Raw genomic sequence first — 13,509 nt, forward strand, 5'->3', positions numbered from 1 at the left:
CATGCAAGCAACACTAATCTGGGGAGTCACGTGGGCTGCGTTTATACAGGCAGCATAATTCTGATAGTTTGTGCACTAATCTAATCGTCATTGAAAAATATATTGATGTGATTTTTCAAAATACCAATGAGTGGAAAAATAAACTGGGCTGCGTGTATAAACACAGCACATGTCTTCCCTGACAGGTGTTGCTTGCTTTATCTAGTCAGTGGTTTAAGTATATTTTTTTATTTTATTGGAAAAGTGTTCACGCACCACAGAAGACAAAGTGCAATGCTGCTATGTAGACTGGCAGTAGATGTCCCTCACTACCACGATGAGCTGTATTTCACACAGTGAGACGCATTTGATTGATATTCCCCCAGTTGTTACATAATTGTGCAACTCATAAGCGCCTAACAATCAGTTGATCCATGAGAGGGGGAATGGCTGGGGCAAAACCGATATAACTATATTCTGTTCGCTCTTCATGTGGGTGTGAGTACACCGTAGCATCTTGATGAACATCTTTTCCGCATTCAAAAGCAAGCCCTCAAGAGCGCACGGTGACCCAGAGAACATTTCGCTCGCAGTGGAATTACAATTTAACTGCAGTGGACAAGAGAAGAATTTGTCCACTACGAAGTCGTCTCTAGAATACGTTCATTCTATATTTCGAGTCTACTGGTATACGTTTTCCTACAAACAGGTAAGACGCATTCTTAATTTGGGTTTGCCCAAGTGATAATAAGATGTAAACTACTGAGAGGAATGTTCTCTTTGTGGTAGGCTACCCCAGTGTAAAAAAGTCACATTTTCTGAGCATACATTTAGGTGGCGCATTTCAAATTATATTTTTCTATGTTGTCTATCCGTGTTACAATGTTGGTTTTAATGTGGCCTACAAATCCCACCACATATCGCAGTCTCACCTTCGCTTTACGTAAGTACTATATAGAGAGGTAGTACATTGTGGGAGGCAACCAGTCGTTCTAGTGCAGGGCTTCCCAATTCCGGCCCTAATGGGCCTGAACATTCTGGTTTTCATCCTCCAAATCAGGGACTCATTCAGACCTGAGACACCAGGTGAGTGCAATTAACAACCAGGTAGAAACAAACATCAGAAGTGTTTCGGCCCTCCAGGACCGGAATTGGGCAGCCGTGGTCTGAAGAGCAGAGACTAGTAAAATCGCATCCCTTTTGAAGACGGTTGAATCAACTTTCCCTTGTCATCTTTTTAAACATATTTGCGCAAGTACACATCTAACAATCTATTCAACCTAAAATAATTTTTGGATTTGCCAAATGGTAGCCTTAATTATTATGATAGACATATTTATCAAAATATAGGGGACCAGATCTGTAGTGTCTGACTACATGTCCATCTAAAAACGATCCCATTAATTAGGAAATAATAAAGGCTGTTTTTATAGATATGCAGCAGTATCTCTTTTAAGAATGGGGTTTCTAGGGTTTTCCCCCTAATATTTACCCTTTCAGCTCATCAGGTTTCCTTTGCTTCTCAGTGGCCTGCCCATGGGAGATAAGCAGGATAAATCTTCCCCTTATTCCCTACAAAAACAGGAAATCTGAAAGCCTCCAATGTGTTTCGTCACATAATAATACCATATTATGTTACAATTAGAAATAGTGAGTGGTGTGCCTTGATTTGCCCATATGGTGAGTGGTGTGCATTGATTTGCCCCTTATGGTGAGTGGTGTGCATTGATTTGCCCATATGGATTTGACTCATAAGATGTTTAAATTGTTGGAAGAATGAAAAAGAACATCTGAGGTTCTCCCTCTTAGTAGGCTACCAAGCAGTGTAATCATGAGGTTTATTTTTATGGAAAAGAGCCTAGCTTAAAAAATATTCAATTTACTGGGGGTGTAAGTAGGGCATTCCCTAACCCAAGTTTCTAGACCAAGTATTTATCTCAGACTAGCAGTAGAACATATTATATGCAATTCACCACACAAGGGAAATGATCCGGACTGAGGATGGTTCTGTTCTGGTTGTGCCAATGCCCCATTCTGACCTAAGTTGAAGGCACTACAGTCTGCAGTGGCCTGCTGTTACACCCAGCTGTGCGGCAAAGGATGAGACAAGATATTGCCGTCTTATTTGTCATGTTCACTGTAACTTGCAAACGCCTGTTTAAATCCACCTTCATGCATAGCCATGATTGTTTTCCCCCAATTGAATTACATGGAAAAAAGATAACATGTCAGCCCTGCTTATTGTTTACCAAATTTAATTAGTTTGTAGATGTAAACGGTGCATTCCGAATCAAAACTATCCGACCAAAGCATTGCCGAACAGGCACATGTCGGTAATTGCGTTGTACGGTGGGATAATAAAGCTGCTTGTAGACTACTAAGCCCAAGGTATTGAAGCAATTTCAATGACTCTTATGTCAAACAGCTCCGTCTGCGCTAGCAAAGAAGAACCATCTGCATATAGATGTCACCAGCGCATACATTGGGGTTTGTATATGCTATGTGTATCATTTGGCTGATTACATCACTAACCCATTGTCATTTTGACTCAGTGGAGAAATTTATGCACCTGCCAGCACTAAATACATACAGACAGACACATTGAGGCAGGGGCCTGCTGCTCATGGGTCAGTGTTTAGTGTCCTCGTAGTAGAGCAGTCAGATCAGTCTAAACAGTGAGAAGTGTTTTAACATTTTCCATTGATGATGTAATTATCTATTGTGTTCTCTCCGGAATGTGTTGTCTACTGCTCTGCGGTAGTTATGGAAAGGCTGGTACTTTGATAGATTTGACAGTTTGACGAGTTGGGAAGGAGCAGAGCAGGCCTCAGTACTACACTGAGGAACACGTCTACACTGGCTGGACAGATGCCAGGTTTTCCATCCTCATTGAGAGTTTTGTGTTGAATCTCTAATCATTGTTTTGCCTGAGTTGTTTTTCCTACATCGTGGGGTGTTTGTCCTGTATGGCTCTGTCTGACCCTGTTTGTTTGCGTGCCGGACCATATTGCAGACAAATATTCTGATTTGTCAGCAATTATTAACCTCCCTAAAATCCTTAACTTTTAGGGGCCTGATTTTAAAGGGGAATAAATATATTCAACAGTTTAGCCGTTGAATCCACTGGATCGGAGGAAGAAATATATTCAACTGGGTCATGGAACCTACAGTATGGATGAAGACACGATGAGGAACATGCTGTATGCAGCGCCATGTTGAATTCAACACCTTTCCATTGGTGGTAAAGACAGTACAGACAGTGAAGATATACAGGCAGTTACAACAGGAAGTGAAAGTGTCTGTTTGCAGGTTCTCTTGAGAACGGGGATCACCACAATCTGTCAGAGCCACCCCCGCGTAGTGGAACATGTACACACACTCTCCCCTACTAGCTCTCCTGTGTGGACGACTAGTGCCACTCCTCCACCTCCTGGAACCCCTGAGTGTTTCAAATGCTCCATTTGCTTTTAGTGCTCCCTCTGCTTCCGTACATCAGTGTTTCACAGAGAGTTTACTTTGTGTGTTTCAATTAATAAAATAATGAAAGTTCAGCCTCCGAGCAGATACTGGCATGATGATGATTTGGCCGGCCCCAGCCTGATCCTCTCTCTTATCGCTTTTGGGTGGGGTCCAGACATATCTACCTCTCCCTAGTGCTAAATACTTCCTTCCTGTATCTCCTGGGGAAGAATTTGTGCCCCCCTACCAACGCCCCCTAGCTGGAGCACTGTTTACACAAACAATCAGACCGAAACACACACAATTGATAAAGGTCTCTTGTCCTCCGTCTCAATATGCCCATCTCCTTCGATTGCCCCCCCCCCCTCTCTTGGTTGACATGAGGAGACTTCAGTGTGGCCAGTGTGCTAATCCCTGGGAACACACAATAAGGACTAATCTGACTCATTAACTCTGCAGGGCCTCCAGCCAAGGCCTTCTACTAATCCTGCTGCACCACAGCCCTCACCCCAACCACCCATCCATCATGATCATACTGTGCGCATGCAACACAGACTGGCAGAATGTTATGCACTCTCAGTGAGATATGAAAATGGACTAAAAACAATGGGTTTATTCGTTCAAAACAAAGTTTCTAGGTAAGTAATGACATTTATGTAGCAGACGTATTGTTGTTTTGGTAGAGGATTTATTCCTCTATGTTATGTCTGGTTGTAAAAAATGATTTAGGAGAGGGTTGGATGTAGGCTATGACTGTGCATTTAGCTTTCCATTGCTGTTGAATGCTTTAACGCAGAACGTGTTTGATCTATTTGCTGTGTGCCGCTTGGCAAGTCATGTTCACCATACCTGTTCCCTTCAACATAGCTGTGAGGTCAAAGGAGCATTGGGTGGACATGACCTTTTGGGTGAAGTCCCCCTGTTGTCACTCCCAGGATATCCGCCTCTTTTGTGTTCTGTAAGCATAGGAAGTTTACCCCCTGAAAAAGATGGGCATGAGGACGACATTATTGCGAGCAAAGTTCCTCCGAAGCAGCTAAGGGATAAAAGAGACCATTCTATATGATCATCTACATACTAACCTTAGGCTGTTCTTAACTCCTCTGTTATAAGAGGCCCAACTTGACAATTTACCTTCGTCACAGACATGCACTAATATAATGTGTTCTGTGGGAGGATTGACTTTGTTTCCATTAAATCAATCACATTACCTGTAGGTCACAACACGTCACTGTTGACCTGTTGAAGTTCTAGTTTCATTATGTACATCAAGTGTTATTTGTTTTATTTAAATTTGAAGGTATGCCCTTTTTATATACGAATGAGTCCAGCTAACAGTAATACTGTACATTATGAAAAATGTTGGTCATTTTACCAGACACTCTTATCCAGAGGAACTTACAGTAAGTAGTTAGTACATCCATTCTTTGTACTGGTCCCCTGTGGGAATCAAACCCACAACACTGGCTTTGCAAGCGCAATGCTCTACCAACTGAGCCACATTGCAAACATTTGTATCATTACTGGCATACTGTGAGCTGGCACACTGACTAGGATATAGCTCATTGCTCAGCCAGGAGTCAGGACACTACAGACAGTTGGCCGTCTGTCTGACTCAGCCTGTCTGTCTGACTCAGCCTGCCATTATCACCACTGTTGTTGCATCAGGACAGACTGAGCCTCTAGTCTGCTACTCTATAGTCTTACTACCTCTATTCCTCAGTCAGCTACTCTACAGTCAATGACACTCTTATTACAGCCCAGAACACCTGCAGTCAGACTGTGCTTTGTGTGCTGTACCACTACCTACCCAGCATGTGCATTAGTTGCTAGCCAGGCAGTCTTCACACCTCATTTAAATGATGATTATCAGACCACTGGATTTGATTCTTTTTTCAATTGAACCTTTATTTAACTAGGCAAGTGACTTAAGAGCAAATTCTTATTTACAATGACGGTCTACAGGGGAACAGTGGGTTAACTGCCTTGTTCAGGGGCAGAACAACAGATTTTTTTTACCTTGTCAGCTCGGGGATTCGATCTAGTAACCTTATCGGTTTCTGGCCCAATGCTCTAACCACCACCTCAAACATAGAGATGGGAAACTAGATGGAAGGATTGACCTCCTTCATCTATTCCCAGTATATGCCTTGGTTGTGCAGTACGGGGGTATGGTAGCTGAGTTTGGTTGTCATATGATTTTGGGCTGTGACTCCAGTAGTCAACTTGGATAATCGTTGAGTGCACTAATCACCACCACACCAAACCCAAATCAAACAGGCTAATTTCCCCCGTGTCACATAAAAAGTTGACAACATCTCTTGAGATGTGAACAAAAGAGACTTCAGTACAGACCCTAGGACACAGACGTGACCAGGTGGTCTGGCTAATTGCCTGGATCCATACGAGAAGTCTGTATATAAGGAGTTGCTGAGTGTTATGTATTGAAGGAATGCCAGGCACCGGCCTTAAGATCTCTGGCTCACTCTGAATGTCATTGCTGTGCTCTCACACGCTGATGGACAAGTCTGAGGGAGCTGTGACTCATTAGTTTACCTCAGGACAGACTTGTCATGTGGTCTTTTTAACTGTCAGAAATGGTTCAACTTTCATAGTCTGTCAATAATATCGAGTTAGATTTCCTCAAAAGGCCATCGGCTGTACACTGAACTAAAATATAAACGCAACATGTAAAGTGCTGGTCCCATGTTTCACGAGCTGACATAAAAGATCCCAGAAATTTTCCATATGCACAAAAGCTTATTTTTCATTTTGTGCAAACATTTGTTTACATCCCTGTTAGTGAGCATTTCTCCTTTGCTAGATAATCCACCTGATGAATCCACCGGTGTGGCATATCAAGAAGCTGATTAAACTGCATGATCATTACACAGGTGCACATTGTGCTGGGGACAATTAAAGGCCACTCTATTTTTGTCATGCAACACAATACCACAGATGTCTCAAGTTTTGAGAGAGCATGCAATTGGCATGCTGACTGCAGGAATGTCCACCAGAGATGTTTCCAGAGAATTTAATGTTAATTTGTCTACGATGGTGTATTTCCCTTTTGTGCGAAAAAACTCATTCTGATTAGCTGGGCCTATGCCCACCACTGGCTGTGCCCCTGCCCAGTCATGTGAAATCCATAGATTTGGGCCTAATTCATATTTTTCAATTGACTGATTTCCTTCTATGAACTGTAACTCAGCAAAATCTCTGAAATCATGTGCGTGTTGCGTTTGTAGTTTGTATACAGTGCCTTTGGAAAGTATTTAAACCCCTTGACCTTTTCCACATTTTAAGTTACAGCCTTATTCTAAAATTGATTAAATAAATAAAAATCCTTATCAATCTACACAGAATACCCCATAATGACAAAGTGAAAACAGGTTTTTAGACATTTTTGCAAATGTATTAAAAATAAAAACAGATACCTTATTTACATAAGTATTCAGACCCTTTGCTATGAGACTTGAAATCGAGCTCAGGTGCATCCTGTTTCCAATGATCATCCTTAAGATGTTTCTACAACTCGATTGGAGTCCACCTGCAGTAAAGTCTATTGATTGGACATTATTTGGAAAGGCACACACCTGTCTATATAAGGTCCCACAGTTGACAGAGCAAAAACCAAGCCACGAGGTCGAAGGAATTGTCCATAGAGATCCGAGACAGGATTGTGTAGAGGCACAGATCTGGGGAAGGGTACCAAACATTTTCTGTAGAATTGAAGTTCCCTAGGAACACAGTAGCCTCCATCATTCTTAAACGGAAGAAGTTTGGAACCACCAAGACTCTTCCTAGAGCTAGCTGCCCGGCCAAACTGAGCAATCGGGGGAGAAGGGCTTTAGTCGGGGAGGTGACCAAGAACCCGATGGTCCCTTTAACAGAGCTTTAGAGTTTCTCTGTGGAGATGGGAGAACCTTCCAGAAGGACAACCATTTCTGCAGCACTCTACCAATCAGGCCTTTATGGTAGTGGCAAGATGGAAGCCACTCCTCAGTAAAAGGCACATGACAGCCCGCTTAGAGTTTGCCAAAAGGCACCTAAATACTCTCTGACTATGAGAAACAAGATTCTCTGGTCTGATGAAACTAAGATTAAACTCTTTGTCCCAAATGCCAAGCGTCACGTCTGGAGGAAATCTGGCACCATCCCTACAGTGAAGAATGGTGGTGGCAGCATCATGCTGTGGGGATGTTATTCAGCAGCAGGGACTGGGAGAATAGTCAGGATCGAGGGAAAGATGATCGGAGCAAAGTACAGAGAGATCCTTGATGAATACCTGCTCCAGAGTGCTCAGGACCTCAGACTGGGGTGAAGGTTCACCTTCCAACAGGGCAATGACCCTAAGCACACAGCTAAGACAATGCAGGAGTGGCTTCAGGACAAGTCTCTGAATGTCCTTGAGTGGCCCAGCCAGAGCCCAGACTTGAACAAGATCAAACATCACTGGAGAGACTTGGAAATAGCTGTGCAGCATGCTTCCCATCCAACCTGAGAGATTGAGAGGATCTGCAGAGAAGAATGGGAGAAACTCTCCAAATACAGATGTGCTAAGCTTGTAGCGTCATACCCAAGAAGACTCAACGCTGTAATCGCTGCCAAAGGTGCTTCAACAAAGGACTGAATACTTAGTTATTTAAAAAAATATGTTTTTATTGAATATCCAAAACATACAATATATTTGCAGTGAAGCCGCTCAACAACTACATCATACCAGTCATCCAACAGACTGCCATTCAGAGTGACACACAGAAGCATCCAGGGTCAATACTCTGCTCGAGCACACGTTGACAGATCTCCCACCAGGCCAAAAAACGTCAACCCGAATACCCCCCCCCCCCCCCCCTCAATGCACCAACAACAAAGAGAATGAACTAAAGAGAACAAGAAAACACTAAATAACAATGCAAAAACTGTTATTTAAAAAATCAATACATTTAGAACAAAGGACAACTAAAATGATAACAGCAATGCCAACTGTATGTGTTTGGGTGCATGTCTGGCACTATTACATGTACAGTTGAAGTCTGTAGTTTACATACACCTTAGCCAAATACATTTAAACTCAGTTTTTCACAATTGCTGACATTTAATCAGAGTAAAAATCCCCTGTCTTACGTCAGTTAGGATCATCACTTTATTTTAAGAATGTGAAATGTCAGAATAATAGCAAAGAATGATTGAAATAAATCAGTTTTTATTTCTTTCATAACATTCCCAGTGGGTCAGAAGTTTACATACACTCAATTAGAATTTGGTAGCATTGCCTTTAAATTGTTTAACTTGGGTCAAACATTGTGGGTAGCCTTCTACAAGCTTCCCACAATAAGTTGGGTGCATTTTGGCCCATTCCTCCTGACAGAGCTGGTTTAACTGAGTCAGGTTTATAGGCCTCCTTCCTCGCACACGCTTTTTCACAAATTTTCTATAGGATTGAGGTCAGGGCTTTATGATGGCCACTCCAATAACTTGACTTTGTTGTCCTTAAGCTATTTCGCCACAACTTTGGAAGTATGCTTGGGGTCATTGTCCATTAGAAGACCCATTTGCGACCAAACTCTAACTTCCTGACTGATATGTTGCTTCAATATATCCACATCATTTTCCGCCCTCATGATGCCATCTATTTTGTGAAGTACACCAGTCCCTCCTAAAGCAATACACCCCCACAACATGCTGCTGCCACCCCCATGCTTCACGTTTGGGATGGTATTCTTCGGCTTGCAAGCCTCCCCATTTTTCCTTCAAACATAATGATGGTTCTTATGGCCAAACAGTTCTACTTTTGTTTCATCAGACCAGAGGACATTTCTCCAAAAAGTACGTTCTTTGTCCCCATGTAGGATATAGGACTCGTTTTACTGTGGATATAGATACTTTTGTATCTGTTTCCTCCAGCATCTTTACAAGGTCCTTTGCTGCTGTTCTGGGATTGATTTGCACTTTTCGCACCAAAGTACGTTCATCTCTAGGAGACAGAACACGTTTCCTTCCTGAGCGGTTTTACAGCTGCGTGGTCCCATGGTTTTTATACTTGCGTGCTATTGTTTGTACAGATGAACTTGGTACCTTCAGGTGTTTTGGAAATTGCTCCCAAGGATGAACCAGACTTGTGGAGGTCTACAATTTTTTTTTCTGAGGTCTTGGCTGATTTTCCTTTGATTTTCCCATGATGTCAAGCAAAGAGGCACTGAGTTTGAAGGTAGGCCTTGAAATACATCCACAGGTACACCTCCAATTGACAAATTATGTCAATTAGCCTGTCAGAAGTTCCTGAAGTCATGACATAATTTACTGGAATTTTCTAAGCTGTTTAATGGAGAAAAAAAAGTAATATAAACAACACACAGAGTGTAGTCCATACAATGTTCTGTTGCACCCTGCACCCTGATGACGTACTGCTCGGACGGAATACTTATGTAAATGTCATATTTCAGTTTTTTAGCAAAAATGTCTAAACCCGTTTTTGCTTTGTCATTATGGGGTTATTGTGTGTAGACTGATGAGGAGGTGGGGGGGGGGGGGCAATTTTAATACATTTTAGAATATGGCTGTAACGTAACAAAATGTGGAAAAAGTCAAGGAGTCTGAATACTTTCTGACGGCACTGTAAATTAGTTAAATTCCCCTAAAGCAGACCCACAGTTGGTGTGCTTTCTTTTCAACACTTTCAAACAAGTCGTGACCAGATTAGTTTGCATGTGCCAGTTTTTCTTTTCCAAAAGGCTTTATATTTAAATGTTTTACAAAAAGATCAAATCAAAGTTTATTTGTCGCGTACACAGATTTGCAGATGCAGCGAAATGCTTGTTTTTAGCCCCACATCTTTGCATGTAAAAGTGTGTAGCATTGAAATATGCAGTGTAGCAGCTGTTACATACAGATTTCATCCAGCTAGCATTACCCTGAGCCCCTCTCCCAGGCTGCAGTTCTGAGCACCGGCAGTCTCTTTTGAAGAGCAGCGGACACTCCCACTCAGGCCTATACGCCCCCAAGGCAGTTTCACTATTTGAATCCTATAGACTAAAAACCATATGTGCTTTTCAGAAAAAAAATTGATAGACTTGATGAATCGTTATAAGAAGTATGGCAAGGAGGTATGAAATTAAAAACTTGCATGCATAATTGTGTCGTCACACTTCTCTTTCAATCTTTCAATAATTAGACTTGATGTGGTATACACATTCCAAAAATGATAAATATTTGACTGTATCATAATTTTTGTAAAGTAACATAAATGGGTCTTTGTTGCAAGGGCTCATTTGTTTCTCCTGTTTAAAATGGATGGGTGTTATAGTGATGTGGTGCTTAGAGTACTCCATCCCATCAGTGGAGAAAGTGCTCTTCACGTTATTGTTCAGTTAATTGTTCCATTTCCAGGAAACCACTGGTAGCCCTTGTGAAACCACTCATCAGAATCCACTGTCATGCGGCTGGGCGATTAAAACATTCCAACGTGAACTCACACTCCCTAAATGTTGGGATGGATTAAATTCCACAGTCCGTGTGCAATTGGCTACAAATACTTCTACATATGCTCTAGAGATGACAACTCAATGCATGTGTGTAAGTAGTCTGAGTCACTGTGTGCGTGCTTCTGCCTAGCGTATGATTGTGGGTGTGTGTCTCTGTGTGTGGGGGTTATTCTCTTTTTCGATCCCATTATTTTTTTGCGTTCTTTATGCTTGCGGCTCAAGGACATTGTGTTATGCCTATGACAGCACCCTAACTGGATAAGTGCCATTTGACGATTCCAAGCTGTTCACAGCTCACCTAGCTACAGTATTTTAGCTGGGTATCCTTTTTATCAAAGACAATGCCATTTGGGGATTAGTCAGAGTTGGAACAAATAAGTATGAATAAGTGTAGTGACTTCATCGGCATTACTGTCCTATTGGAACAGAGGGTTAGAGGGTGCGGCCCTTGGTTTGGTGAGTGTTTATCTGAATACTTTGCTAACATGGAAGTACAATGCATTGCTAATGTAAAAGATGCTAACTCTCATTATTACAAGGTGATTCTAATGATGCAATATTATGTCTTACAGGTTGTGTCGTGGACCTGGACTGTAATGTATGATTTGTTCTTATTGTTCGGGTGTACTGTATGCTCTCTCTCGGATGGTTATTTCTTGCATGCCGCAGCGAGGTTTGCAGTAGCTGGAGGGATGGTTACAGACTAGAAACATGTTCAACAGACCCTCATTGTGCTTGGTTAGTTAGTGACTGATTTTTCATGATTGGGTCTCTGTTTGAAGAGAGGTTGTTGAGGACCTGTTTGGCTGAATAGTGAGGAACACAGTGACCCTAAACTGGAGGAGGCAGGAAGGGATGCAGGGTTTGGATGGACTTTGGCTGGTCTATTGTTTTGAGAAGACCGCACCACAGTGAGCGAATGGATGCTTTTGTGTTTTGCCCTGCGAGCAACTGGATCCTCTAGATGTGGCCGCCACCCCACATATCATCCTTTTATCATGCTGTCAGTCACACAAGGACCAGGACTGTCATCAATTGTATGTGATGCACTGGCCTCTACCTGTGGAGAGATGAGAAGAGCATTGATTTCAGATAAGGTCAGTGGTGAATTGGACATCTTAATTTAATACATTACTCATCAAGCCAACTAAGTATGTTCTGTCTTCCAGCTCAGGGATTCCCAAACTCGGTCCTGGGGCCCACCCTGGGTGCACTTTCTGTTTTTTTGCTCTAGCACTACATAGATGATTCAAATAATCAAAGCTTGATGATGAGTTGGTTATTTGAATCAGCTGTGTAGTGCTAGGGCAAAAACCAAAATGTGCACCTGGGGGGCCCCAGGACTGAATTTGGGGAAACCCTGTTCCAGCTGACAAAGCACAACCTTTAGCTATAAAAATGCCCTTGCTATTTTGAATCCCCTGGCCTATGGTCGATCCCCTTTTCAAGGTATGAGTGATCTAGGTTCCTTGACCTGGAGTCCCAAGCTTATTGTAAACCTCTGGAGTTCTAAGCTTATTATAAACCTCTGGAGTTCTAAGCTTATTATAAACCTCTGGAGTTCTAAGCTTATTATAAACCTCTGGAGTTCTAAGCTTATTGTAAACCTCTGGAGTTCTAAGCCTATTGCAACATAGTTGACCTTGGTGGACTGAACTGAAAATGACATCAAATCAAACTTTTATTTGTCACATGCGCCGAATACAAGTGTAGACTACCGTGAAATGCTTGCTTACAAGCAGTGCAGTTCAAGAAGAAGAAAATATTTACCAAGTAGGCTAAAATAAAAAGTAACACAATAATAATAACAATAACGAGGCTATATACAGGGGGCACCGGTACAGAGTCAGTGTGCAGGGGTACAGGCTAGTTGAGGTAATCTGTACATGTAGGTGGGGGCGAAGTGCCTATGCATAGGTAACAAACAAACAGCGAGTACAGCAGTGTTCGGGGGGTGGGTGTCAATGTAAATTTCCTCTGACACCGCCTATTATATAGGTCCTGGATGGCAGGTAGCTTGGCCCCAGTGATGTACTAGGCCGTTTGTACTACCCTCTGTAGCGCCTTACGGTCAGATGCCGAGCAGTTGTCATACCAGGCGGTGATGCAACCGGTCAGGATGCTCTCGATGGTGCCGCTATAGAACCTTTTTAGGATCTGGGGACCCATGCCAAATCTTTTCAGTCTCCTAAGAGGGAAAAGGTTTTGCTGTGCCCTCTTCACGACTGTCTTGGTATGTTTGGACCATGATAGTTCGTTGGTGATGTGGACACCAAGGAACTTGAAACTCTCAACCCGCTCCACTACAGCCCCGTTGATGTTAATGGGGGGCTGTTTGGCCCGCCTTTTCCTGTAGTCCACGTTCAGCTCCTATGGTCCTTGTTGGATACAAAACCATAGCCTGCTTCTAACAGAGTTATCCAGAAAACAGATTAATTTATATATTTTGTGCTCCGGTAATGACATCAATCATTGCTTTCAATGACAATTTGTCAAAGACTGAGGCTGACTGACGCTTCCCTTCTTGAAGATGTCCTTGCCCTGTTGTCAGGGAAATGAATCACGGTTGCCAAGGAAATGAGACTGT

General features: G+C 42.5%; 1 protein-coding gene across 17 annotated transcripts in view; it reads left to right on the forward strand.

Annotated features, from left to right (window-relative positions):
• Positions 1–19: 19 nt before the first annotated feature.
• The window catches only part of LOC110526596 (adenylate cyclase type 2), an 84,260-nt gene continuing 70,770 nt past the window's right edge, over positions 20–13,509 (forward strand). For 7 of the 17 annotated variants that reach the window (XR_016496880.1, XR_016496877.1, XR_016496879.1 and 4 more), the window contains exon 1: positions 259–688. The gene's annotated coding sequence lies outside the window, so the exon portion shown is untranslated. Of the gene's footprint in view, positions 689–10,900; positions 11,379–11,494; positions 12,020–13,509 lie in introns of those variants that run through there. The other 10 variants (XR_016496875.1, XR_016496876.1, XM_021607693.3 and 7 more) reach the window with 4 other exon arrangements.

Source organism: Oncorhynchus mykiss, chromosome 6, assembly GCF_057628025.1.
Source record: "Oncorhynchus mykiss isolate SJ-2025 chromosome 6, ASM5762802v1, whole genome shotgun sequence".
Lineage (NCBI taxonomy): Eukaryota > Metazoa > Chordata > Actinopteri > Salmoniformes > Salmonidae > Oncorhynchus > Oncorhynchus mykiss.